At 50.2% G+C, this 24,303-nt stretch overlaps 1 protein-coding gene across 3 annotated transcripts in view; it reads left to right on the top strand.

Annotated features, from left to right (window-relative positions):
• Positions 1–24,303, top strand: part of LOC125441251 (hepatocyte nuclear factor 6-like) — a 47,663-nt gene that overhangs the window by 13,408 nt on the left and 9,952 nt on the right. The window lies entirely within an intron of this gene.

The raw sequence follows: 24,303 nt of genomic DNA on the forward strand, positions 1-24,303 counted from the left end.
TACATTCCTGCTGGGTGACCTTGCGCCAGTCTTAGTTCTCTCAGGACTCTCTCAGCCCCACCTACCTCACAGCGTGTCTGTTGGGGGGAAGGAGCTTGTAAGCCACTTTGAGTCCCCTTACAGGAGAGAAAGGTGGAGTATAAATCCAAACTCTTCTGGTTGCAGTGGGGAACTAACAAAACATGACGTGGAACTGAGCCACTTGGGAGAGCTCCTCCTGCCAGACGGCCCTTTATCTGCGTCAGCGTGGTACTTCCACACAACTCTCAGGGAATGTTCACTCCAATCCAATTGTCATCCCAGTTTCTGGCTCATAGGTTTCTCTCGGAGCAAGTGCTCTGTATCCTAGGCAAATCCCATTTGAAGCACTTCACATAGGTTACTTCTGAAACCATTACAACAGCCCCCGTCAAGTAGACTAACGATAGAATCTGTCAGCTGCAGAGGGAAGAGCTAAGACACTCCAGGGCTGTCCTGATGACTGAATAGGGGATTTGGAAACCCACAGGTGAGCTACAACGACAACAGGCTCTAGAAAACTGTGAGTGAGTTAACACCCCCCAACAAGGGAATTCAGGCTCCCCTAACTTTGCAAACGGGCTCTTCCAGCTCAGCTACAGCTGGACAGCATTTCTCCCATGTTTCCAGGCAAGAGGTTCTTCAAAGTGCACCACAGGGACATTGCTCTGGGAGGAAGAAGCGCACCATTGGTGGGGGTGGGGGGAGGGGAATATAGCTTCCTACAGAAAGGGCTGCTGGGAAGTGTAGTCCTTGCCCCTCTGGCAGGAGCTGCAACCGGAGCCCTCCCAGATGGCTAAGCACTACACTTCCCAGCAGGCCTCACTAGTTAGTCGCCGGGAGCACACAGCTCAATTATATAATAAGATAGTCTGGCTTTGCACCACCACTGACACTTTTCTGAAGGTTTTCTGTGTCAACCATATATTGAGCTCTACTTTGCAGCCAATTGCCAAGGCCAGCCTAAAACCAAAGAGAAGCTCTTCTGCTTCAAGGTAGCTGACCCTAGGATATTATCCATAGACCCATAGGATATTATTCATAGTCTAAAATGGACCTTGCCAGTCAGAAAACATGCAGCGGGAGATCATGTATCACAACATGCCTTAGTGCTCTTGTATGACACTTATGACTTATGTGAGTTTTCGTGCCTTGCGTACATAATCCTTGGCTGTCATGCATACGAGTTTATTGCTTACGGCACATGATGTTCAGCACTTGCACACACATTATTTACATGTTTCTGTGCGCACACTGGCACACTCCAAAACCTAGCTTGGAAATTAAACTTCTAAAGACCTGGGGAAGGGCTGCGGCTTGAGGATCGGCAGCTCCAGCAGCTTGCATTGAAAACATTTTTTTTAAGGAATCCCTACAATCGTCGTTGCCCTGGGCAATGTATTTCTGCACTCCCACATTCCTGCTGGGTGACCTTGGGCTAGTCACAGTTCTCTCCGAACTCTCTCAGCCCCAACTACCTCACAAGGTGTCTGTTGTGGGGAGAGGAAGGGAAAGGAGCTTGTAAGCCACCTTGAGTCTCCTTACAAAAGAAGAAGAAGAAGAGTTTGGATTTATACCCCCCCCCTTTCTTTCCTATAAGGAGACTCAAAGGGGCTTACAATCTCCTTTCCCTCCCCCCCCCCCCCAACAACAAACACCCTGTGAGGTGAGTGGGGCTGAGAGAGCTCTGAAAAGCTGTGACGACTAGACCAAGTTCACCCAGCTGGCATGTGCCGGCATGCACAAGCGAATCTAGTTCACCAGATAAGCCTCCTCAGCTCAAGTGGCAGAGTGGGGAACCAAACCCGGCTCCCCAGATTAGAGTGCACCTGCTCTTAACCACTACACCACAGGAGAGAAGGGTGGGGTATAAATCCATCACTCCTCCTCCTCCTCCTCCTCCTTCCTGCTTCAGTGACCAGTTTTCCACCTGGTTGCTGCTCCTTTCGAGCCACGCTCCTTCAGTGCTGCCCCCTCTCCCTGCCCCTGGGAGCGCGGGAGGCCTGCACTTGCGTACATAGGTCAGGCCACGTGAAGGGCTGCTCTCCTGACATCCCCGGGTCACCGTTTCTCCTGTGCTGAGAGATGCAGCTCCCTTGTTAGTGGCTAATGAAGCTGTCAGTGGAGTGATGGATCCATTAGAAGGATGGTCATGTACCAGGATGTTCAAGGGAACGAAAGGTAGAGGAGAACTGTTTTGCTCCCCCCTCCCCCTTCCACAAAACAGTAGGAAGTTCATGAGCATCGTTTGGGAGACTGTTTCTTATCGAAACGAAAATCAGCCCTGAAGATTGGTTGGCGATGAGCGTCCCTTTGATCTCCGTGGGAAGGAGGGTCCCAGACTTGGAATTCTCTCCTCTTCCGATCAAGGGGATCCAAAAATATTTCACTACATTGGCCTGGGGCATCTTCTTTACTGAACAAACCCAACCAAAGAGTCTTAAGGAACACTCTGGCCAACTGGGCCTGATAACCCCAAACAGCATCGTCAACATTAAACAGCTAAGTGTTTTTAAATGCTGATTTATCAGCTGCTGTTTAACCAGTACCATTGATTCAATCCGTAACATGCACATTTATTTAAAGGCCTCAGTACAGGAGACTTAAATCATGATTCAGCCATATAACACGAATGGCACTTAGCATTCCTGTAGCCCTCAGAAATCTTTCCGTCAATCATCTTTCTGCAGTCCTTACAACAGCCCTGCAAAGTAGGCCGCTTCCATTTGCCCTGTATTGCTGAAAGAATTTTTTTTAAAGCAGGGGTGGGGGTGGGGCGGGCTCTGCATCAGGAGAATAGTTAACCCTGAATAAACTAGCATGCTGTTAACACCAGCTACAAGTCACCAGTTACGATCCATTCCCGTTGACTAAGCAGCTATAGCTTTAACCAAATTTAATTTAATTTAAATAAATACTCATTCGTTTCGTACACTAAAGCATTCGTCTGATTTCAGTGCCCTGCTCTCTATATGAATAAACAGGGCTGAGTATATTCTTACATGAGTTAGTTAAGAGGAGGACAAATGTTTAATTGGCAGGGGGGCAGGGTAGAGTGGCCGACCACCACATGGGGCCCGAAGTTCTCCCAAAATTACAGCTGATCTCCAGATTACAGAGATCAGTTTCCCTGGGGAAAAAATACCCTGCTGAGCTCCCCTTCCCAAACTCCACCTTGTCTATCTAAATATCCGGGATTTTCCCAAACTAGATTTGGTAATCCTAGGATAGGGGCCTTAGTCTCTTTGCCTTTATTTGATTTTTTCTCCTGCCCTTATTCCAAGGCGCTCAGAACAAGATGCACCATTTCCCACCCCACACACACACATCTGCACACCTTATCCTCACAACAGCCCTGTAAGGTAGCTTATGAAATTCCGCAGGGCCCTGCGAGAGCTGTTCCACCAGACCTGCTTATGGTAGAGGCAGCTACGGTCGGGCCACCTGAAAGGCCTCCTCCTCCTCCTCCTCCCCCCTTCTATTGTTTATATCGGTGGGGTTATTAAATTGCCTTGCCTCTGTCAGCTAACAGTCAACGAATACTACATAATTTAACAAAAAAACTGAACACTTAAAGTGACTACCTAACCCTCATTTAATTCACATAAACACTGTGTACATGGTAATCATAAAACACAATTGTGTTTTATAATTACTATGCACACACAACTGTTTATGTGAAGTAAACGGGAACTTGGCAGGCACCTTAAGTGTCCAGTTAAGGTTTTTGTCGAGTTATTCAGTATTAGTTTACTGTTAGCTAACAGATGGTTTATGTCTGTGTCTTCTGTCGCACCTCTCTTTTGTTTTGATGCAGGGGTTATTAAATCGGGCATTTAAATGGAAATCTGATTTTATTTGTCATCTGGATTTGAATTGTTATTTATGGTCTTATGTTGCGATCGTTTTTTAAACATCGAAAGCCACTCGGAGCCCGCAAGGGGAAGAGCTGCGTGTAAATATAAGTAAACAAACAGAGGCAGGCCCAAGGTCACCCAGTGGACTTCCACGGCAGAGCCAGGATTCAAACCCGTGTCTCCGGTGTCCTTTAAGCACTGCAGTGCATGGGTGCACGTGGGTGTCGTGGTGGTAGAAATACCCTTTGGATTTCCTGTTGGAAATACCCTTTGGATTTCCTCGGGGCATCTCCAGACCCTTGGTTTGTTCTGGGCTTTTCAGCAGCAGCTCAAACCCGGAGGCCAAAGCAACGAGGAGCAGCACATGTTGAAATCCGGAGACGTTTCAGGTATGTCAGCCATGTTGTGTAAAGCCCATCCAGAAGGTGAGCAGATATGAATATCACACTTGCCGCAGAAGGAGGGGCATTGTCTGGAAACAAAGGTCTCCGTGTAAGGAGGGCGCCATTTGGTATTCCTCCCCCCGCCCCAATCCCCAGCAATATTCCAAAATCCCCTGCTGCAATCTAGCAGCTGCGTGAAGTGGGTAAGGGAAACCTCTATCCTACACCCCCCCCCCACGCCTTCGACCTACTGAGGGACTTTATATAAGGGAAGTCATCGATTTTATTTTCCAAGGCAGAGACTGTCACTAGCTCGCAGCCGTACAGTCCCCCAGAATTCCCTCTGCTCTGTTCCCTGGGGTGTTTTTTTCTGCAAAGCAAAACATTGATTTTTTTTGTTTCGATTGGCCCAAAATTGCCCCCTCCCGGTTTTAACCCTGCCCTCAAACGTATTATTTTTTTTCCACGAGGAGTGGGGGGGGGGGAGAAAGAGAGAGAAAGCTGAAATTGTTGGCTTCGTCCAACTCCAGTTTGACCTGATTCTCATTGAAAACACCAGGAGGCATTTTGTGTAGCTGCAAGAGATTTCCAAAAAAGATCTCTCCACACTGGCTGGTCTGCCCAAGGATGCTCCTGGAGGCAAACCATCTCGTGGAAAGGAAGGAACACCAAAATTTAAATACAATTTTTTTTTGGCGGGGGGGATACCTTGCTTCAGGGCCAGAGGAAGAAACCCTAAATGGGGCTTCCCCCCCCCAATCTATTTGGCAAATTCACCCACATGGACCTCCGTGAAACAAACGGGAGCATTAGAACCGCTGAAGCAGCCTAGGCTGCGGGACACACTGCCAAGATGGGGATCCGGCCACTACTGGCTCAAATATTTTAAAGGAATGTGCAGATTCATACAGCAGGATGCGTGTGGTAATGCTGGCCACAGTCACCTCCACATTCAGATTGGCAAGGCTGAAAAAAGCACATGTAAGAAATGAGCCGAAATTTCAAGAGGCCGTTCGTGCCGAATTCAGGGGTCGTTGCCGAATCCCAGACTGGCCTGCATGCTTGCGTCTGCGCTTCCAGGAAGGTCTGCTGGACGTCTACATTTGTAGCTATGCAGGCAAGATAGTTTCAGAAGGTCGCTGTGTGGGTTCAAAGAGCAGCAGCCGGCAGATTTGAGACCTCAGAGACAAGATTTTGTGGGTTATGAGCTTCCAAGGATCACAGTGTATCTGACAAGGGCAACTTGGGCTTTTGAAAGCTTATTTCGGCCAGCATTGTGTTCATCCTAGGGTGGTACTGGATTCAAATCTAGCTGTTGTTCTGTTGCTTGGCTAAATTCGAGTCCAGTAGCCCCTTAGAGACCAACAATATTTTGGGGGTATGAGCTTTCAAGAGTCAAAAGCTCCCTTGGTCCAGTAACTTAAGGATGCCAGGAGGCAAAACAGTCTCATGAGGAGACTGATCTGCATTCAGTGTTCTTGAGAATGAACTAAAACCCTTTTCTTAACCCCCTGCCCAAGAATCCTTCCATTTCCAAAGGAACCACACCATTTTCTACCTCTCCCTTCCCCCCCGCCACCAATTCCGCCCAGCAAGGGTTAACACGAACCGGCTGCTCTTTACAACACAACCCGAGCTTGGATCTGATCAATATTTTCTATCAGCGTGCAGTCAAAGATGAGGCGCAAAAGGGGGAAGCCGAGGCTGCTCGGGAAGAGCAGAAAAGGCAGCTGGGGAGGGGGGGGGAGGCTGCCTGTCACGTTTCACGGCCTCAAGACAAACGCATCTATCAGGGCTTTAAAAAGTCTTGCCACTTGGGCCCTGGCAAATATTTCTTTTTCTGATCTCCCTCAAGTCCGTCTGTGCCAGCTTGTTGCTTCGCTCGGAGTCCTAGAGTGGCCCCTGGCCCTCTTCGGCTTCAGCCATGACCATCAGCTCCTTCCAGCAATTTCTGTTTCGGATAGATTAGTTATCCAGGGCTGGATCCTGCGCCTTCGGCCCAGTAATGGTGGCACCTTCCTGTAGCGCAAGGAACTCAACCCCCCACCCCGGAAGGTTGTGAAAGGCAGGAGTCTGGTCAACAAACTTCCATGTGAGGCATACCAGTGGTGGGATCCAAAAATTTTAGTAACAGGTTCCCATGGTGGTGGCATTCAAACTATGGCGTAGCGCCAATGGGGCTGGGCGGGGCACGACGGCGGTGTGGCCGGGCATTCTGGGGGCGGTGCACTCTTGGGTGGGGCTGTGGCAAGGACGCAGCCACTGCGCCGGTCCTTGGGCGGGAAACGAATGCACGCAGGCGCAGGCTGCCACGCACACCGGTGCACCTCCTGCTAGACTGCTTCAAGTTCTGTGCGCTACTGCTGAGAGGAGGGGTGTAACTAAGGCAAAAATCACGTGGCAAAATCACCCATTAGTCACCCCCTCTCGGCACACACAAACAATTAGTAACCTACTCTCGGGAACCTGTGAGAACCTGCTGGATCCCACCTCTGGGCATAACCATCTCCAGGAGTTACAACTGATCTTCAAACTGCACCCTCTTGGCTACTGTGTAAGCAGCCAGAATGGGTATGGGTGGGGCACAGTTAGGGTTGCCAATCTCCAGGTTGGACCTGGAGCTCTGGAAGTACAATCAATCTCCAACCAACTCTGGGAGAAAATGACTGCTCTGGAGGGTGGAGTCTCGGGAATCATACCCTGCTGAGAGCCAGCGTGGTGTAGTGGTTAAGATCAAGTGGATTCTAATCTGGAGAACCAGCTTTGATTCCCCACTCCTCCACCTGAGTGGCAGAGGCTTACCTGGTGAACCGGATGTGTTTCCACACTCCTACATCCCTGCTGGGTGACCTTGGGCTAGTCACAGTTCTTCAGAGCTCTGTCAGCCTCACCTGCCTCATAAGGTGCCTGTTGTGGGGAGAGGAAGGGAAAGGAGCTTGTAAGCCACCTTGAGTCCCCTTACAGGAGGGAAAGGTGGGGTGTAAATCCAAACGCCTCCTCCCCTTCTCCTCCCCCTCCTCCTCCTTCAACCGCACCTTCCTCAGAGTCCATTCCCAAGTCTCCAGCACTTTCCCAGTCCAGAGATGGCAATCCCAGCCTGAAGGGGAAAGATGGGGTGGAGATACCAGCCTCTGGGTGGGACTGAGGTGATCCCCTACCATTCCAGCTCATCTCCACACTACAGAGGCCAGTTCCCCTGGAGAAGATGGCTGTCCTGGAAGGTGGAGTCTGTATTGTTATACCCCACCAAGGGCCCTCCCCAAGGACCACCTCCAAAATCTCCAGACATGTTGTCACCTGGAGCTGGCCACTCTAAGTGATGCAGAAAAATGCAAGGGAAAGTGAGAAAAGGAAGAAGAAGAAGTGGTTGGATTTATACAGAGGTGGGGTCCAGCAGGTTCTCACAGGTCCCCGAGAGTAGGTTACTAATCATTTGTGTGTGCCGAGAGGGGGTTACTGATTGGTGGTTTTGCCACGTGATTTTTGCCTTAGCTACGCCCCTCCTCTCAGCAGTAGGGCGCAGAACTGGAAGCAGTCTAGCAGGAGGTGCACCGGCGTGGGTGGCAGCCTGCGCCTGCGTGCGTTCGTTTCCCGCCCAAGGACCGGCGCAGCGGCTGCGTCATTGCCACAGCCCCGCCCAGCAATACCCTGCCCCCGGAATGCCCGGCCATGCCCCCGCTGTGCCTCACCCAGCCCCATTGGGGCTACGCCACTGTTTGAATCCCATGGGAACCTGTTACTAAAATTTTTGGATCCCACCACTGGATTTATACCACTGTTTTCCCAATTGTAAGGAATCTCAGAACCTCTTAAAAGTCCTTCCCTTCCTCTGAGAGAGTTCGGAGAGAACTGTGACTAGCCCAAGATCGCCCCTCAAGAATGTAGGAGTGGGGAAACAAATCTGGTTCAACAGATAATCGTCTGCCGCTCAAGTGGAAGAGTGGGGAATTAAATCTGATTCTCCAGACTAGAGTCCACCGCTCATGGAGAGGAGTGAGGAATCAAATCTGATTTTCCAGGTAAAAATCCACAGCTCATGTGGAACAGCAAGGAATCAAACCTGGTTCTCCAGATTAGAGTCTTACTCACGTGGAAGAGTGGGGAATTGAACCCGGTTCTTCAGATTAGAGTCCACTGCTTACATGGAGGAGTGAGGGATTGAACCTGATTTTCCAGATTATAGTCCACTGCTCGTGTGGAACAGTGAGGAATCAAACCCGGTTCCCCAGAGCAGAGTTTGTCGCTCATGTGGAGGAGTGGGGAATCAAACCCAGTTCTCCACATGAGAGTCCGCTGCTCCACCCCATCCAGACTCCACCCCATCCAGACTCTCCAGTTGTATCAACTGGGAGGATTTCGGCCTGGAAAAGATTCTCCGCATTCGTTGGCAAGACTCTGAACTTTGCTGTGGCCGGGAGTAGTTAGTATTGGCTATGAAATGAAACAGGGCCTGACCTGCCATCTAGAGTTGCCACCTCCAGATGGGGCCAGAGGCTCACCCGGAACTGAATCCGATCTCCTGACTAGAGAAGACGAAATGGCTGATTCGGAGGCGGACTCTATAGCGTTATACTCAGTGGTGGGATTCAGCCGGTTCGCACCAGTTCGGCAGAACCGGTTGTTAAAATGGTGCTTGTAAACAAACGGTTGTTAAATTATTTAAATCCCACCACCGGAACCGGTTGTTAAATTATTTGAATCCCACCACTGGTTATACTCCAACCGAGGAGTTTCCCCTCCCCAAATTCTACCCTTCCGGTCTTTCCCCCCAAATTTCCAATAATTTGTGGGCAACCCTATTCCCACCCCTATCTGGGACCGAAAAGAAATATTAACCCAAGTTGTTCAGCAGTGGCGTAGGAGGTTAAGAGCTCGTGTATCTAATCTGGAGGAACCGGGTTTGATTCCCAGCTCTGCCGCCTGAGCTGTGGAGGCTTATCTGGGGAACTCAGATTAGCCTGTGCACTCCCACACACGCCAGCTGGGTGACCTTGGGCTAGTCACAGCTTCTCGGGGCTCTCTCAGCCCCACCCACCTCACAGGGTGCTTGTTGTGAGGGGGGAAGGGCAAGGAGATTGTAAGCCCCTTTGAGTCTCCTGCAGGAGAGAAAGGGGGGATAGAAATCCAAACTCCTCCTGCTCTTCTTCTTCTTCTTCTTCTTCTTCTTCTTCTTCTTCTTCTTCTTCTTCTTCTTCTTCATCATCATTAAAATGGAAATCAAGCGACTTGGCTTAGACAACACTGGGCTCTGGGTTCGAACGTTGATTTTGGTTTCTCACTCCAACCGAGGAACTCGGTCCTTGCTTGCCAGCAAGGGGGGGCGGGCAGTGTGCCCGGCTCTACCCAGGTTTCTGTATCAAACCCAGACAGCTGCCAGCTACCACCACGGTCGCTTGCCCCGTGTTTTCAATGTTATTCTGATAGCAGTTGGATAAGAATCTGCAAAGAGCTCCCCCCCACTCCCCACAAATCTCAGCCACGTTCGCGGAATCCCCCCTGCCCCCCCCCGGCCTGTCTGACAGCCAATTGTTAATTAAAATAAAAGACTCGTTTAGAAATCAAAAAATGTGCAAGGTTTTAACACCGGGCGATAAAATCTCAGCCTATTAAATCTTCACTGGGACCCTCTGCCAAGTTTGGTCCACAACATCTGAGCTTCGCAGAATTACATCTTGTTTTAATAGTATGATGGACCCGGGCTGTGAATGCAGCCATTTCCCTCCCTTACCTCTGCTTTTAAATGGGGTCTATTTTATATCCATTCACGGGAGCTGCCAAAAGAAGCTGCTGGCTTGCGAGTGAAGGGCGGGGGGGGGAGGGGAATTGTAGGGTTGCCAACTGACCTGAAAAAGCCAGCTTCTGTGTCTTTCCCCAAAATAAGCAGGTGAGAACATTTCACAGCCTGAACAGGATAGGTGTGACCGCTGGCTGGCTTTTACCCTGTCTTCAAAGAGCATAGGGTGAACTCAGTTACCTGGAAAACTGCGTGGCAGTGTGGTGTAGTGGTTAGAGTGCCAGCCTAGTTCAGTTAATTTTGTTCATCTGACTTCTATCCTGCAGGTCTCAGGGTGGGTCACAACATAAAATTACAATAACAATCACTAAAACTTTAAAAGATGAAAATACCAATACAAACATTAAAAACTGTGCTACTGTAAACACCGAACACTGTTATAATAGATGTTAAAAGAAGATGGCAATAAATAATCCCTTCGCCTCCCCCGGAGACCAATCTGGGAGAAATAGGTTCAGATCCCCACTCTGCCATGGAAGCCGGCTGGGTGTTCTTGGGCTGTTCACACAGTTTCAATCTAATCTACCTCACAGGACTGTCGTGAGGATAAATTGGAGGACAGGAGAATCATAGAGTTGGAAGAGACCACCAGGGCCATCCAAGTCCAACCCCCTGCCATATAGGAAGACACAATCAAAGCACTCCCGATGATGGCCATCCAGCCTCTCTTTAAAAAACTCCAAAGAAGGAGACTCCATCACCCTCCAAGGCAGCGTATCCCACTGTCGAACAGCCCTGAGGGTCAGGAAGTTTTTCCTGATGTTCAGGTGGAATCTCTTTTCCTTCACCTTGAACCCATGACTCCTGGTCCTAGTCTCTGGAGCAGCAGAAAACCAGCTTGCTCCCTCTTCAACATGACATCCCTTCAGATATTTAAACATGGCTACCATGTCACCTCTTAACCTTATCTTCTCCATACTAGACATACCCAACTCCCTAAATCTCTCCTCAGAGCAGTGGTGGGATCCAAACATTTTAGTAACAGGTTCCCTTGGGGGTGGGATTCAAACAGTGGTGTAGTGCAAATGGGGCTGGGCGGGGCACGGCGGGGGCGTGGCCGGGCATTCCAGGGGCGGGGCATTAATAATTTCTCTGTTACTGTAAAAAATCCTTACTGTAAAAAAAAAGTTCCTAATTTCCAGATGGTATCTTTCTGTCCATAATTTAAACTCATTATAGCAAGTCCTATCGTCTACTGCCAACAGAAACAACTACTTCTCCTCTAATTGACTGCCTGTCAAATACTTAATACTTTCAAATACTTAATTTTGTTTCTAGAAATCAAAAGAAGGATACTTTCCTTAAACAAGGAACTTTTCCATATTTCTAAAACATGTTTTTAAAACAGCCCAACAGGGAGAATTATCCCGTTTTCTACCTTTGCTAACCAGCCACATAGGAAACAACAGGACTTTATGATTTTTTGACCTAATGGAATTTCTAACGGAAAAGCAGACCCAATTAGTAACCCCCTCTCGGCACACACAAATAATTAGTAACCCACTCTCGGGAACTGGTGAGAACCTGCTGGATCCCACCTCTGCCTCAGAGGGCAAGGACCATTTTGGATGGAGAAGGATATAAGCTAGGCTGACCAGCCGTCCCGCTTTTGGCGGGACAGTCCCGCCTTCGGACAATTTGTCCCGCGTCCCGCGGGTTCCATCCATTGTCCCGATTTTTGGGAGGCTGCCACACTGCCTTCTGGGGCGCAAGGCAGTGCGGCAGCCTCCCGCGCGTGCGGCCGCAGGAGCACGGCTTTCTGGGGCGCTGCCGTTTCCTACCCTGTGACAGGGCAGGAAACGGCAGCACCCCAGAAGGCAGTGTGCTCCTGCGGCTGCGCACATGTGCGTGCGCAGCCGCCTACCCCCGTCCCGGGTTCACAAGGTGACCATCTGGTCACCTTAATATAAGTGACTTTGGGTTCCCGCTGAGAAGGCAGGCAGGGTATACACAAACAAGCACCTAAATAACACTTCCAACCCTGCATCTTCACAACAACACCTCTCTGCTGAAAGAGAACCACCAGCCTATTATCACTTAATTCGTTTCACTGCTGAGGGGAGGTTTCCCGTGAAAGATCAGATGTTGGGACAGACCGTCCTTTGCCAGAAACTCCGGAGAGTGGCTGCCAGTGAGAACAGACAATGGACATGATGAGGGGCTGGCCTGGTGGCAGGTACATTCCCATTTTGCCACAGGCAGCATTTTTCTCTGACTTAAGGGGTGTCCCCCCACCCCATGAGGTCAAGGGTGCTTTAGGCTACTGTTCAGGGGGGGAGCACCTGATTACATTTGCATTTATTTATTCCTATGCCCCCTTTCTCCCCAGTAAGGACCCACAGTGGCTTAGAACGCTGTTCTTCTTGCCTTCATTTTCTCACAACAACCCTTTGAGGCAGGCCAGGCTGAGAGTTTGGGAAAGGGTTGCTAAGACCTACCCCCCTCCCCAGCCACTGGCAGGGGATGTGGCAGCAGGGTTGCCAGATCCAGTTTGGGACTCTCCTGGAGATTTGAAGATGAATCCTGGAGAGGACAGGAGCCTCAGTGGATTACAATACCATAGAGCTCACTCTCCAAAGGGGCGCTGATCTCTGTAGTCTGAAGGTATAATTCCAGGGGATCCCCGGGTCCCACATGGAGGCAGACACCCCTAGTTTGAGGTGAGACTCAGGCCACCCAGTGTCAGCTTCCATGGCAAAACTGGGCATTCAGACCTGGGTCTCCCAGGATTCTAGTCTGGCAAACTATCCACTTGACCAGTGATGGCGAACCTTTTAGAGACTGAGTGCCAGGGGCGGAGCAAGGGGAAATTCTATCCAGGGCATGAGTGTACCCTGTGCCCCTGCCACGCCCACGCCCTGCCCTGGAACGTCCCCGGAACATTGCCCTGCTCCGAAACACCCTAGCCCTGTCACACCCCTGGAATGCCCTTGCCACACTCCCGCAGGGGCACATGCCCAGTGCATCACGCACCCCTCGCCCCCTTGGCACTGTGCCACTGCCGAGTGGCCAAACTGGAGCAACGGCGCACGTGCCCACAAAGAGGGCTCTGAGTGCCACCTCTGGCACACGTGCCATAGGTTGGCCACCACTGCACTAGACCATGCTGGCTCAGGAGGCTGTCGTAGGTTTTTTGGGCTGCCTGGCCGGGGTCTGGTAATCTTTGCTCCTGACATTTTACCCATGCCTATCGCTGGCATCTACAGAGGCATGTCTTGGTAACTGCGCTGTGGAGAGAAACAAGTCTCACCCTAACATGCCTCTGAAGATGCCAGAGACACCAAGTTTGCTCTTGTGCTATTAGGAGAAGGTGTCGTTTACATGCAGCAGCCCAAACAGCTGCTACTTCCTGCGCCTTGTGCTGCGGTTGAAGGCACCGCGGCGGGGGCCAAAGATTCCACAAGAGATTCCTCTCCATCCACCATTTGGGTATTCTGCAGGCCACCCCCCACTCCCACCTCCAGTATATATACCAGTGGTGGCGAACCTTTGGCACGCCAGATGTTATGGACTACAATTCCCATCAGCCCTTGCCAGCATGGCCAACTGGGGCTGATGGGAATTGTAGTCCATAACATCTGGAGTGCCAAAGGTTCGCCACTACGAATATATACAATCACATCTACTCTGTGCGGGGTTAATTCTGTTCAAATACGTCATGAACAGAGACCCCCTCTGAACATATAATGATTGTGCTCAGTCATAAAAGTTGGAAGGGTACTCTGGGGTCATCTAGCCCAACCCCTTGCGCAATGCCAGAAATTCATAACTTCCACTTGTGGAGATCCCTGCCCTGTTCCTAAAGGAAGGGCAAAACTCTCAGGATCCCTAACCAATCAGGCCTGGAGGAAAATGCCTCCCTGGACCCAAAAGGGGTGACTGAACGCTATTTCCTGGGTGTGTAAGAAAGGGCCACGGGAGCCCGGCCTTAAATGGTCCCCTTGTTCAGTTGATGGACGGATGGACGGCACCCCAGATGTTCTGGCACAGTGTTTAGAGGCCATGGCTGGTTGGTTGGGAAAGAGCAGATTGAGATTGAATCCATCGAAGACTGGGTTGGCGGCGGCCCAGCGGGGGGCTTCTAACTCAGTGGTGGGATCAAAAAATTTTAGTAACAGGTTCCCATGGTGGTGGGATTCAAACAGTGGCGTAGCGCCAATGGGATTGGGCAGGGCACGACGGGGGCGTGGCAGGGCATTCCTGGGGCGTGGCATTGCTGGGCGGGGCTGTGGCAAGGATGCAGCCGCTGCGCCAGTCCTTGGGCGGGAAACGAATGCACGCAGGTGCAGGCTGCCACCCACGCCGGTGCACCTCCTGCTAGACTGCTTCCAGTTCTGCGTGCTACTGCTGAGAGGAGGGGCGTAACTAAGGCAAAAATCACGTGGCAAAATCACCCATTAGTAACCCCCTCTCGGCACACACAAACAATTAGTAACCTACTCTCGGGAACCTGTGAGAACCTGCTGGATCCCACCTCTGTTCTAACTGCCAACATTTGACGGTGCGGCACTACATCCAGCCGCATCTATTAAAAGCCCGGATGTGACTTTGGAGTCCTCCCTATCAAGTCACTAATATGGCAAGGGTCGTCTTTTAACATCTCGAGCAAGCTGGGCAGTTGGCCCCTTACTTATCCCGCCTGGACTTAGGCCAATTTCTAACCACCAACGTGCTTTCGCTATCTAGCCCCCCTTAATTCCTCCCACGCTTGGAAAATGGGGGTCTGGCCTGAGGTGAGCTGGATGCTTTCCCCAGGTGTAGGTTTGTTTTGTTGCTGTCTTAATTTTGTTAAGACGTCAATCCGTTGGCTTTATATTGATTTTATAGAACATTTTAAATGTGTATGTGTGCTGCCCTGAGCCGAGCCTTGGTTGGGAAAGGTGGGATATAAATTAATTAATTAATTAATTAATTAATTAAGTTATTTATTTATTTATTTATTTATTTATTTAGGCAGGCAGGCAGGCAGGCAGGCAGGCAGGCAGGCAGGCAGGCAGGCAGGCAGGCAGGCAGGCAGGCAGGCTTTTATACCGCCCCATCCCCGAAGGGCTCTGGGCGGTGTACAGCATGTAAAAAGACAGTATAAAACAGGTTAAACATTTAAAAGCAGCGATAAGACCAGAAATTTGGTTTGCACAGTCTCAATGGATTGAGATATAATTAATAAATAGTTAATAGTTAATTGGCGCCCAGTGTTCCACATTTAAAATTCCCTCTCCCCTAGGAAGGGAGGCATGGCGAGTCTCATTAATCAACAAATAGAATAATAGAATCACAGAGTCAGAAGAAACCCCAAGGGCCATCAAGTCCAACCCCCTGCCATGCAGGGACACCCAATCCAAGCACTCCTGACAGATGGCCACCCAGCCTCTCTTTAAAAACCTCCCAAGAAGGAGACTCCACCACACTCCGAGGTAGTGCGTTCCACCTTGCTGTCAGGAAGTTTTCCCTGATGTTTAGATCGAATCTGTTTTCCTGCACCTTGAGCCCATTTCACCCATCTATCAAAGAAGCTATTTTCTCCAGGGGAACTGATTGCTGCAGTCTGGAGATCAGTTGTAATTCCAGGAGACCCTCCAGGCCCTTTCTGGAGGATGGCAACTCTAGGTGGTATTACCAACACCCAGAGCAGTGGTGGCGAACCTATGGCAGCTACGTAGGTGTGGCTGACTGGACTGTGGGATGATCGGAATGGGGGATGGGGTCCATTCCCGTATTGCTGCGCAGCTACGTATGTCTTGCAGGAAAATTTAAAAATTCTATAACGTCTGTTATAGAAGAAGAAAAAGAGTTTGGATTTATATCCCCTCGTTCACTCCTGTAAGGAGACTCAAAGGGGCTGACAAGCTCCTTTCCCTTCCTCTCCCCCCACAACAAACACCCTGTGAGGTAGGTGGGGCTCAGAGAGCTCAGAGAGAACTGTGACTAGCCCAAGGTCACCCAGCTGGCGTGTGTGGGAGTGCACAAGCTAATCTGGTTCACCACAGCTCAAGTGGCAGAGCGGGGGAATCAAACCCGGTTCTCCAGATTAGAACGCACCTGCTCTTAACCACTACGCCATTTGCTGTATGGAATCAACCCAAGCGAACTCTCCCCTCAAATTCTCCCCTCCACAGTCACCGCCCCCAAACCTCCATGAATTTCTCAGGCCGCAGTTTTGCAACTCTACTTGCTCCTGACCAGGGAAGTTCTTCTCTCCAAGGAGGGCCGGATAGACCAAAAAGAAGACAGAAGAATTCAGTCACCAGAGCTATTGATTTGGCATTAAATTTCCATGCGCCTCTCCTCCCCTCCCTCCACGCAGTTAAGTGCAGCCATAAAAGCAAGATTCAGCAAGGCTCCCCTCTGTAAGGTCATCCCCCGGCTAGGGCAGCAAATTTGGAAATGTTTGTTCTTTTCTGTTCCAGCCGGTCCAAGAGGAGAAAAGTGGGCCGACTCATGTAGCAGCAGCAGCAGCCGCCATGTTTCTCGGACAGGCCCTCCCGTTCTCTCATGAGCGGGAAGACGGTATTTGGCATTCACAGTTTGCAGCAACGTTTGCACGGAAGCTTGGCAAAAGGGTTGAGAGACGGGACAATCAAAGATGCACACTAAGCCCTCCGTGGCCTTTGACCTTCAGATTTGCGAGATCACCTTTGGTGTAGTGGTTAAGAGGAGGTGGACTCTAATCTGGTGGCCCGGGTTTGATTCCCCTCTCCTCCACACGAGCAGTGCACTCTAATCTGGTGAACTGGGTTTGTTTCCCTGCTCCGCCACATGGAGCCTGCTGGGTGACCTTGGGCTAGTCACAGTTCTCTCTGAACTCTCTCAGCCCCACCTACCTCACAAGGTGTCTGTTGTGGGGAGAGGAAGGGGAAGGAGTTTATCAGCCACCTTGAGACTCCTCACAGGAGAGAAAGGAAGGGTATAAATCCAAATCCGTCGTCGTCTTCTGTCCCCGTTAAGTCAGCGGTTCTCAACGCCTTGCCCCAATGCATTGACCCCTTTAATATAGTTCCTCATTTTGTAGTAACCCCACCCCTAACATTTATCCATATTAACGATGGAGAACACTGATGCAGAGAGTCTTAGGCGAAAAACCCGTGAAAGGGTCGTTTGACCCCCAAAGGGGTCCCGACCCCCAGGTTGACAACCACTGGTATAAGTGGTTATTGTGGGTTTACCGGCCTGTGTGGCCATGGCCTGTTAGTTTTTGCTCCTAATGTTTCACCCACATCTATAGCTGGCATCTTCAGAGGTATGTCTCGGCGAGATTCCACTCTACTAGCTTTCTGCAAACTTTGCAAAACTGAGCTATTCGAGAGGGGGTTTCTACTCAGGCAGTCAAGTTGTACTGTACTATAAATGATTCAAAAAGATACTTGGAAAAATTGTTAGGGACGGTGACCTATACTGCTGTGAATAGCTTGCAAAAACTAGAATCCAACTATGCAGTGACTGCACTGTTTCCACCACGTATCACATTAATGCTGCTCCAGAGACTAGGACACGGAGTAATGGATTCAAGGTGCAGGAAAAGAGATTCCACCTAAACATTTGGAGGAGCTTCCTGACCATCAAGGCTGTTCGACAGTGGAATTCACTGCCTTGGACAGTGGTGGAGTCTCCTTCTTTGGAGGTTTTTAAACAGAGGCCGGATGAACATAGGTCGGGAGTGCTTTGATCGTGTGTTCCTGCATTGCAGGGGGTCAGATTTGATGGCTCTTGGGGCCTCTTCCAACTCTATGATTCCAATAATTTTTCTTTGCTTCACTTCGAGTTGGGGTGAAGCCCAATAATCCTATTGCATTGTTTATTGACTGTCCCATCTATTGACACTATGCTGTAATTCACTTTAAGTTCATGTGAGAAAGGCAGGCGATAAATAATGTAAATAAAATAAAGACATCTGCTGGGATGCAGCCAGCACAGGGGTCTCTCGGGCAGACTCATTCCTGGGCCATCAATGGTGAATCGACAGGCGGACATTCAACAGGTCACTTGTCCACACTTTGCAGGGAGAACAGCCCTCAACAAGGGCGGGATGGGAGGGGCTTCGCTTGCCACTGTTCTCATTGCTCAAACATCCCTCCTGGCTGCAGTACTACGCCAATGAAAGCTGCCCCGGGGGAATTTCCTCCCAAATGCTTCCCTGCTCCTCTACATGAGCATCGAACTCTTACCTGGTGAACTGGATTTGTTTCTCCGCTGTTGGGTTTGGAAGAAGAATAAGAGTTTGGATTTATATCCCCCCTTTCTCTCCTGTAGGAGACTCAAAGGGGCTGACAATCTCCTTGCCCTTCCCCCCTCACAACAAACACCCTGTGAGGTGGGTGGGGCTGAGAGAGCTTTCCCGAGAAGCTGTGACTAGCCCAAAGGTCACCCAGCTGGCGTGTGTGGGAAGGCCGTGCAGGCTAATCCTGAATTCCCCCCAGATAAGCCTCCCACAACTCCCGAGGCCCGACAGAGCTGGGAATTAGTGACCCAGTTCCTCCAGATTAGATACACGAGTTCTTAACCTCCTACGCCTCCTACTCTCAGTTGCTTTTTATATATGAGTTTACTAACTATAAAGGGAGGCTTACATGGAGATAAAATAAGAAATCCTTTCTTTCCTGTTACACACCTACATTACTGCACATTTGGTTACACCTTGGAACCTATATGCTGTCTTGTTGTCGTGGTGGTGGTGATGGTGTTGGTGATCTCAAAGAAACCAGTTATCTGAAGAAAGCTGGTTTTTCGCTAGTGGCGTGGTCTGGTGGATCTTGTTCCCTATCACGTTCGCCTGCATCTGTGGCTGGCACCTTCAGAGGTGTATCACAGAGGGAAGTCTGTTACACCTCCGAAGATGCCAGCCACTGATGCAGGCGAAACGTTAGGAACAAGATCCTGAACCACTGCGACTACGCCACACAACCACAACTGAAAACCCATTAGCAACCCAGCGCTGAATCCGGCCATGGAAGCCTTTGACAATAAACAGAGTTAACTTTATAACTTCAGTTGTACGTTCTCACTAACGTAAGGTGACCAGATGGTCACCTTTGTGAACCGGGACGGGGGGTAGGCAGCCCTTTGAGGCACGCCACAGGAGCGCTAGGGAGGGCACTTTTGCCTTCTGGGGCGCGATTCCCACCTGAAGCGGCAAGCCCCAGAAGGCCGTCTCTACCAGCCCTTACCACGCGGTGGAGAAGCTGAGCGCACTGCCTTGCGCCCCAGAAGGCAGTGCGGCAGCCTCCCAAAAATCGGGACAATTTAAAGAACCCGCGGGACAATTTGTTTGAAGGCGGGACTGTCCCGCCAAAAGCGGGACGTCTGGTCAGACTACACTAACGTGTCAGCAATGGCTATCTGACTCACCAATAGCTAATCAATAGATCAGGTCGTAACCGGTGACTTCTGCAACTTGTTCACATACAAACGGTTAACCCTTTCATAGCGAGGCTCGTGACATACTTGAAAAAATCCCAACACCCTCTGTAGAGTTTAATGTGGGTGGAGCCTGCTTAAGAGTCTAAGTCCAGGGGTAGGGAACCTGCGGCCGAGAAACTCGCGGGCGTCTTCTGCCCTTGCACCAATGGCTCCGCGAGCGAGCAGCGACACCATCCTTGCCCACCCTGCAGGCAGCAGCAGGTGAGCATCCATCAAGCTTCTCAGAATGAAGAGCAGAGTAAAAGGTTAAAAGCTAACCCTATGTACTTTGTTATTTTTGTGCAAATGTCAAAAATTATTTGCGGCTCCAAGTGTTTTCTTTTCCCGTGGAAAACGGGTCCAAATGGCTCTTTGAGTGTTAAAGGTTCCCTACCCCTGGTCTAGGTGGAAATCGAACAAACAGCCCAACCGAGGCAAAAAAACCGCAATGCACAGGGGGAAGCAGCATAGAAAGGAACACATGAAGTTACCAACAATGTATTCAAGATATATATATACACCATTTCCAAAAATATGATCTACACTGAAAACATAAGCTGGAACTTCATAGGAGCAGAAGAAGCAGTGGCGTAGGAGGTTAAGAGCTCGTGTCTCTAATCTGGAGGAACCGGGTTTGATTCCCCCCTCTGCCGCCTGAGTTGTGGAGGCTTATCTGGGGCCGTTTATACCGCGGCCTCCAGTAAGCTACGCCCGGCGAGTTCGCGGCATTGAGCGGGCTCTTCGCGCAGAAGCGTCGCGGCAGGCGAAGGCGGCAGAAGGCGAAGGCGACACGGGCCGCCTGTTCCCCTCCTCCCTCCCACTTGCGTGTCCTTCTCAAATTAAGCCTGCTTGCGGGCGTGCCCAGCCCCATGCGCTGCCCTCCGACCCTGGAAGTCGGAGGACGGTAATGGCGGGCAATACCAAACGTTATATGGAAGGAAGGAAGAATTGCGTCTTCCCTGCGGGCGCTGATTACTTGCCAGCATCCGCCGGAAGCATCCCTCTAACAACAACCCTTTAAAGGGTTGTTGTTTAGAAGCGACCTATGAGACGCTAACCCTGCGAGGCGCATTCGAGATGCGCGCTGCTGCGTTGCAGCAGCGGCCGCCTGACGGCTGACCTGAAGGGAGGCGTTTTACGCCCAGACGTCAGAGTATTTGGAGCGTGCATAAGCGACCTGGGGGAATTCAGATTAGCCTGTGCACTCCCCGCGCCGCCGGCTGACCTTAGGCTGTAGTCCAGGGTAGTGAGAACATAGCGGCTCTCAGATGTTCAGGGAACTACATTTCCCCATCAGCCCCTACCAGCATGGCCAATTGGCCATGCTGGTAGGGGCTGATGGGAATTGTAGTTCCTGAACATCTGGAGAGCCGCAGGTTCCCTACCCCTGGGCTAGTCACAGCTTCTCGGAGCTCTCTCAGCCCCACCTACCTCACAGGGTGTTTGTTGTGAGGGGGGAAGGGCAAGGAGATTGTCAGCCCCTTTGAGTCTCCTACAGGAGAGAAAAGGGGGGATATAAATCCAAACTCTTCTTCTTCTTCATAGGAGTTCAAAATTACCTGAGACTTCTATAAGAATTTCTAACCAGCTGACTGATCTCTTGTATGAACAATTTTGAACTCCTATGAAGTGCCAGCTTATGTTTTCAATGTAGATCATATTTTTGGAAATTGTATAAATATCTTTTTCTAAGGTCTAGGACAGTGGTTCTCAACCTTCCTAATGCCGCGACCCTTTAATACAGTTCCTCACGTTGGGGTGACCCCCAACCATAAAATTGGTATATACATCAAATATAAAAAGACCGTTTTCTGATGGTCTTAGGCGACCCCTGTGAAAGGGTCGTTCGACCCCCAAAGGGGTCGCGACCCCCAGGTTGAGAACCACTGGCCTAGGAAATGCCAGATTCTCTCCTTGCAACTTCCGGCCTCTTGCAGAGGCGTATCTGGGGCTATCCCAATTCAGTACATAGTTACAAAATACTTAATGTTTAATGGGTGCTTTTATGTATTCAAACGTTCTTGCTTACATCATTTCAGTAGCCCTTCCCAAAAGGATCACAACTCTAGCCATGTTAGGAGCAGCAGTGGCGAAGTGGCTAAGAGCAGGTGCACTCTGATCTGGAGGAACTGGGTTTGATTCCCAGCTCTGCTGCCTGAGCTGTGGAGGCTTATCTGGGGAACCAGATTAGCTTGTGCACTCCAACACATGCCAGCTGGGTGACCTTGGGCTAGTCACAGCTTTTCGGAGTTCTCTCAGCCCCACCCACCTCACAGGGTGTTTGTTGTGAGGGGGGAAGGGAAAGGAGATTGTAAGCCCCTTTGAGTCTCCTACAGGGGAGAAAGGGAGGATATAAATCCAAACTCTTCTTCTTCTTGTAAACTGAGGAGCTCAGATTCTCCCTTTAAATCCATGCTGAAGGGGGTGGATTTAAAAGGAGAATGTGGGGAAATTTGTGGGGTGCCTGCTGTCAGGGGTGCAATTGTTAAGCTAGCAGCACCAAACATTTAGGGTATCTTTAGGAGACTCTCCTAATTATACCACCCAGGTTTGGTGAAGTTCGGTTCAGGATCTCTCAGCCCCGCCCACCTCACAGGGTGTTTGTTGTGAGGGGGAAGGGAAAGGAGATTGTAAGCCCCTTTGAGTCTCCTATAGGAGAGAAAGGGGGGATATAAATCCAAACTCCTCCTCCTCCTCCTCCTCCTCTTCTTCTTCTTCTGATGATGTCTGGAGAGACAGGGTTCAAAGAAATTCCCCCCAGTAGACACATGTGGGAGTGCTGGAAAACGCAGTCAAGTTGTCACCAAACTATTGCAACCTCGTAGGATTTCCCCTTTAAAATAACCAGAAATAATATTGCCTTATAAAATGGAAGACTGAACAACAACCTGTACTGCCGGTAAAAACATCTAGATGGAAAGCTCTCAGAATTAAAATTGTTATCCTGAATTGTTTTGAGCGGACGTGTTGTTAAAAGCACGAAGGAAAGCGGCATTTCCACAAATTCTTCTAAGCTGCTTTGAAGGGCAACATTTGAGGAAAAACAACCCCCACGTGGTTACTAACAAAAAGTTCAGTGGCAATTTAAAAATAACAAATAACAATACCCAATGAATATTGCACTTTATACTTCACAGCTCTTTCTTAATGGTGGAGATCAGCATGACACATGGACGGGAAATAAGCTCGCCGACTAAGAGACAAACAGAAGTAGTTCACCAGGTTTGACTCTTAAGCAGAGGCGTAGCTGGGCCAAACTGCACCTGGTGTGCATTCTATATTTTCCGCCCCCCACGGCCCCCCATGTGGCACCCCCCTTCCCCTCTTCCCACACTTACCTTAGTTCCTTTCCTTTTTCTAGAACTTTTTCAGGCTGCAAAAAGGCCTGTTCACAGTAAAAACAGCCTGATGGGAACTATACTTCCCAGGAGACCTTGTGAGCCCCAAGGTCTCCTGGGAACTGTAGTTCCTCAGGCCATTTTTAGCCTGTACTGTGAACAGGCCTTTTTTTCAGCCTGAAAAAGTTCTAGGAAAAGGAAAGGAACTAAGGTAATTGTGGGAAGGGGGGTGGGGAGTGCAGCAGGGGGGGCGCCACAGGGGGAAGAGGGAGGGGCCTGGGGCGATTTTCCACACACCCCAGGCATGCGCCCAGTGCACGGCGCACCCCACATCCCCTTGTAGCTCCACCACTGCACCTACCTGACAAGGGGTCTGTTGTGAGGAAAGGAAGGGAAAGGAGTTTGTAAGCCTCCTTGAGACTCCTTACAGGAGAGAAAGACGGGGTTATAAATCCAAACTCTTATTCTTTTCCTTAAGAAGCGCCTATTTCCCCTCATTAAGCCTCTGTTATGGGTCAAGAGGGAGGCACAGTCGCATGGTATATAGTCCACCCTCAACAGATCTTGAAAGCTAAGCAGGAAAGCTCGAACAGGAGACCACTGAAGAAGACTGCGGAGAAGCCTCTCTCACTTCTCACTTGCCTTAAAAGTCTCTCGCTGGGGTCACCAGAAGTTGGTTGAGACTTGATGGCACCCGTGTAATAAGAACATAAAAAGAGCCCTGTTGCATCAGAGCAGGGGTCTTCAAACTACGGCCCTCCAGATGTTCATAGACTACAATTCCCATGAGCCCTACCACTTGGCCATGCTGGCAGGGGCTGATGGGAATTGTAGTTCATGAACATCTGGAGGGCCATAGTTTGAAGACCCCTGCATCAGAGGGTCCATCTAGACCAGCATCCCACCTCATGCAGTGGCCAATCTAATTGGCTATCTAATTACAGGGCATGGAGGCCAAGGCCTTCCCCTGAAGTTGCCTCCTGGCACTGGGATTCGGAGTTGACTATTTCTGAATCTGGAGGTTCCCTTTAGTCACCATGGCTGATAGACCTCTCCTCCAGGAATCTGTCTGATTTCCTTTTAAAGCCCTGTTCCGTTGGCTATCCTCCAGCGCTGGTGAAGTGGTTAACAGCAAGTGGATTCTAATATGGAGAACCGGGTTTGATTCCCCACTCCTCCTCCTCCTGAGTGGCAGAGGCTTATCTGGGGAACCAGATTAGCTTGTGCACTCCAACACGTGCCAGCTGGGTGACCTGGGTCCAGTCACAGTTCTCTCGGAATTCTCAGGCCCACCTACCACAGACATCCAGATGTGTTTCTGCACTGCTACTTTCCTGCTGGGTGACCTTGGGTTAGTCACGGTTCTCTCAGAACTCTCTCAGCCCCACCTACCTCCCAAGGTGTGTGTTGTGGGGAGAGGAAGGGAATGGAGCTTGTAAGCCGCCTTGAGTCTCCTTACAGGAGAGAAAGGTGGGGGTATAAATCCAAACTCTTCTTCTTTGCTGTAGTCACTCACTGAG

This window comes from Sphaerodactylus townsendi, linkage group LG01, assembly GCF_021028975.2.
Source record: "Sphaerodactylus townsendi isolate TG3544 linkage group LG01, MPM_Stown_v2.3, whole genome shotgun sequence".
Lineage (NCBI taxonomy): Eukaryota > Metazoa > Chordata > Lepidosauria > Squamata > Sphaerodactylidae > Sphaerodactylus > Sphaerodactylus townsendi.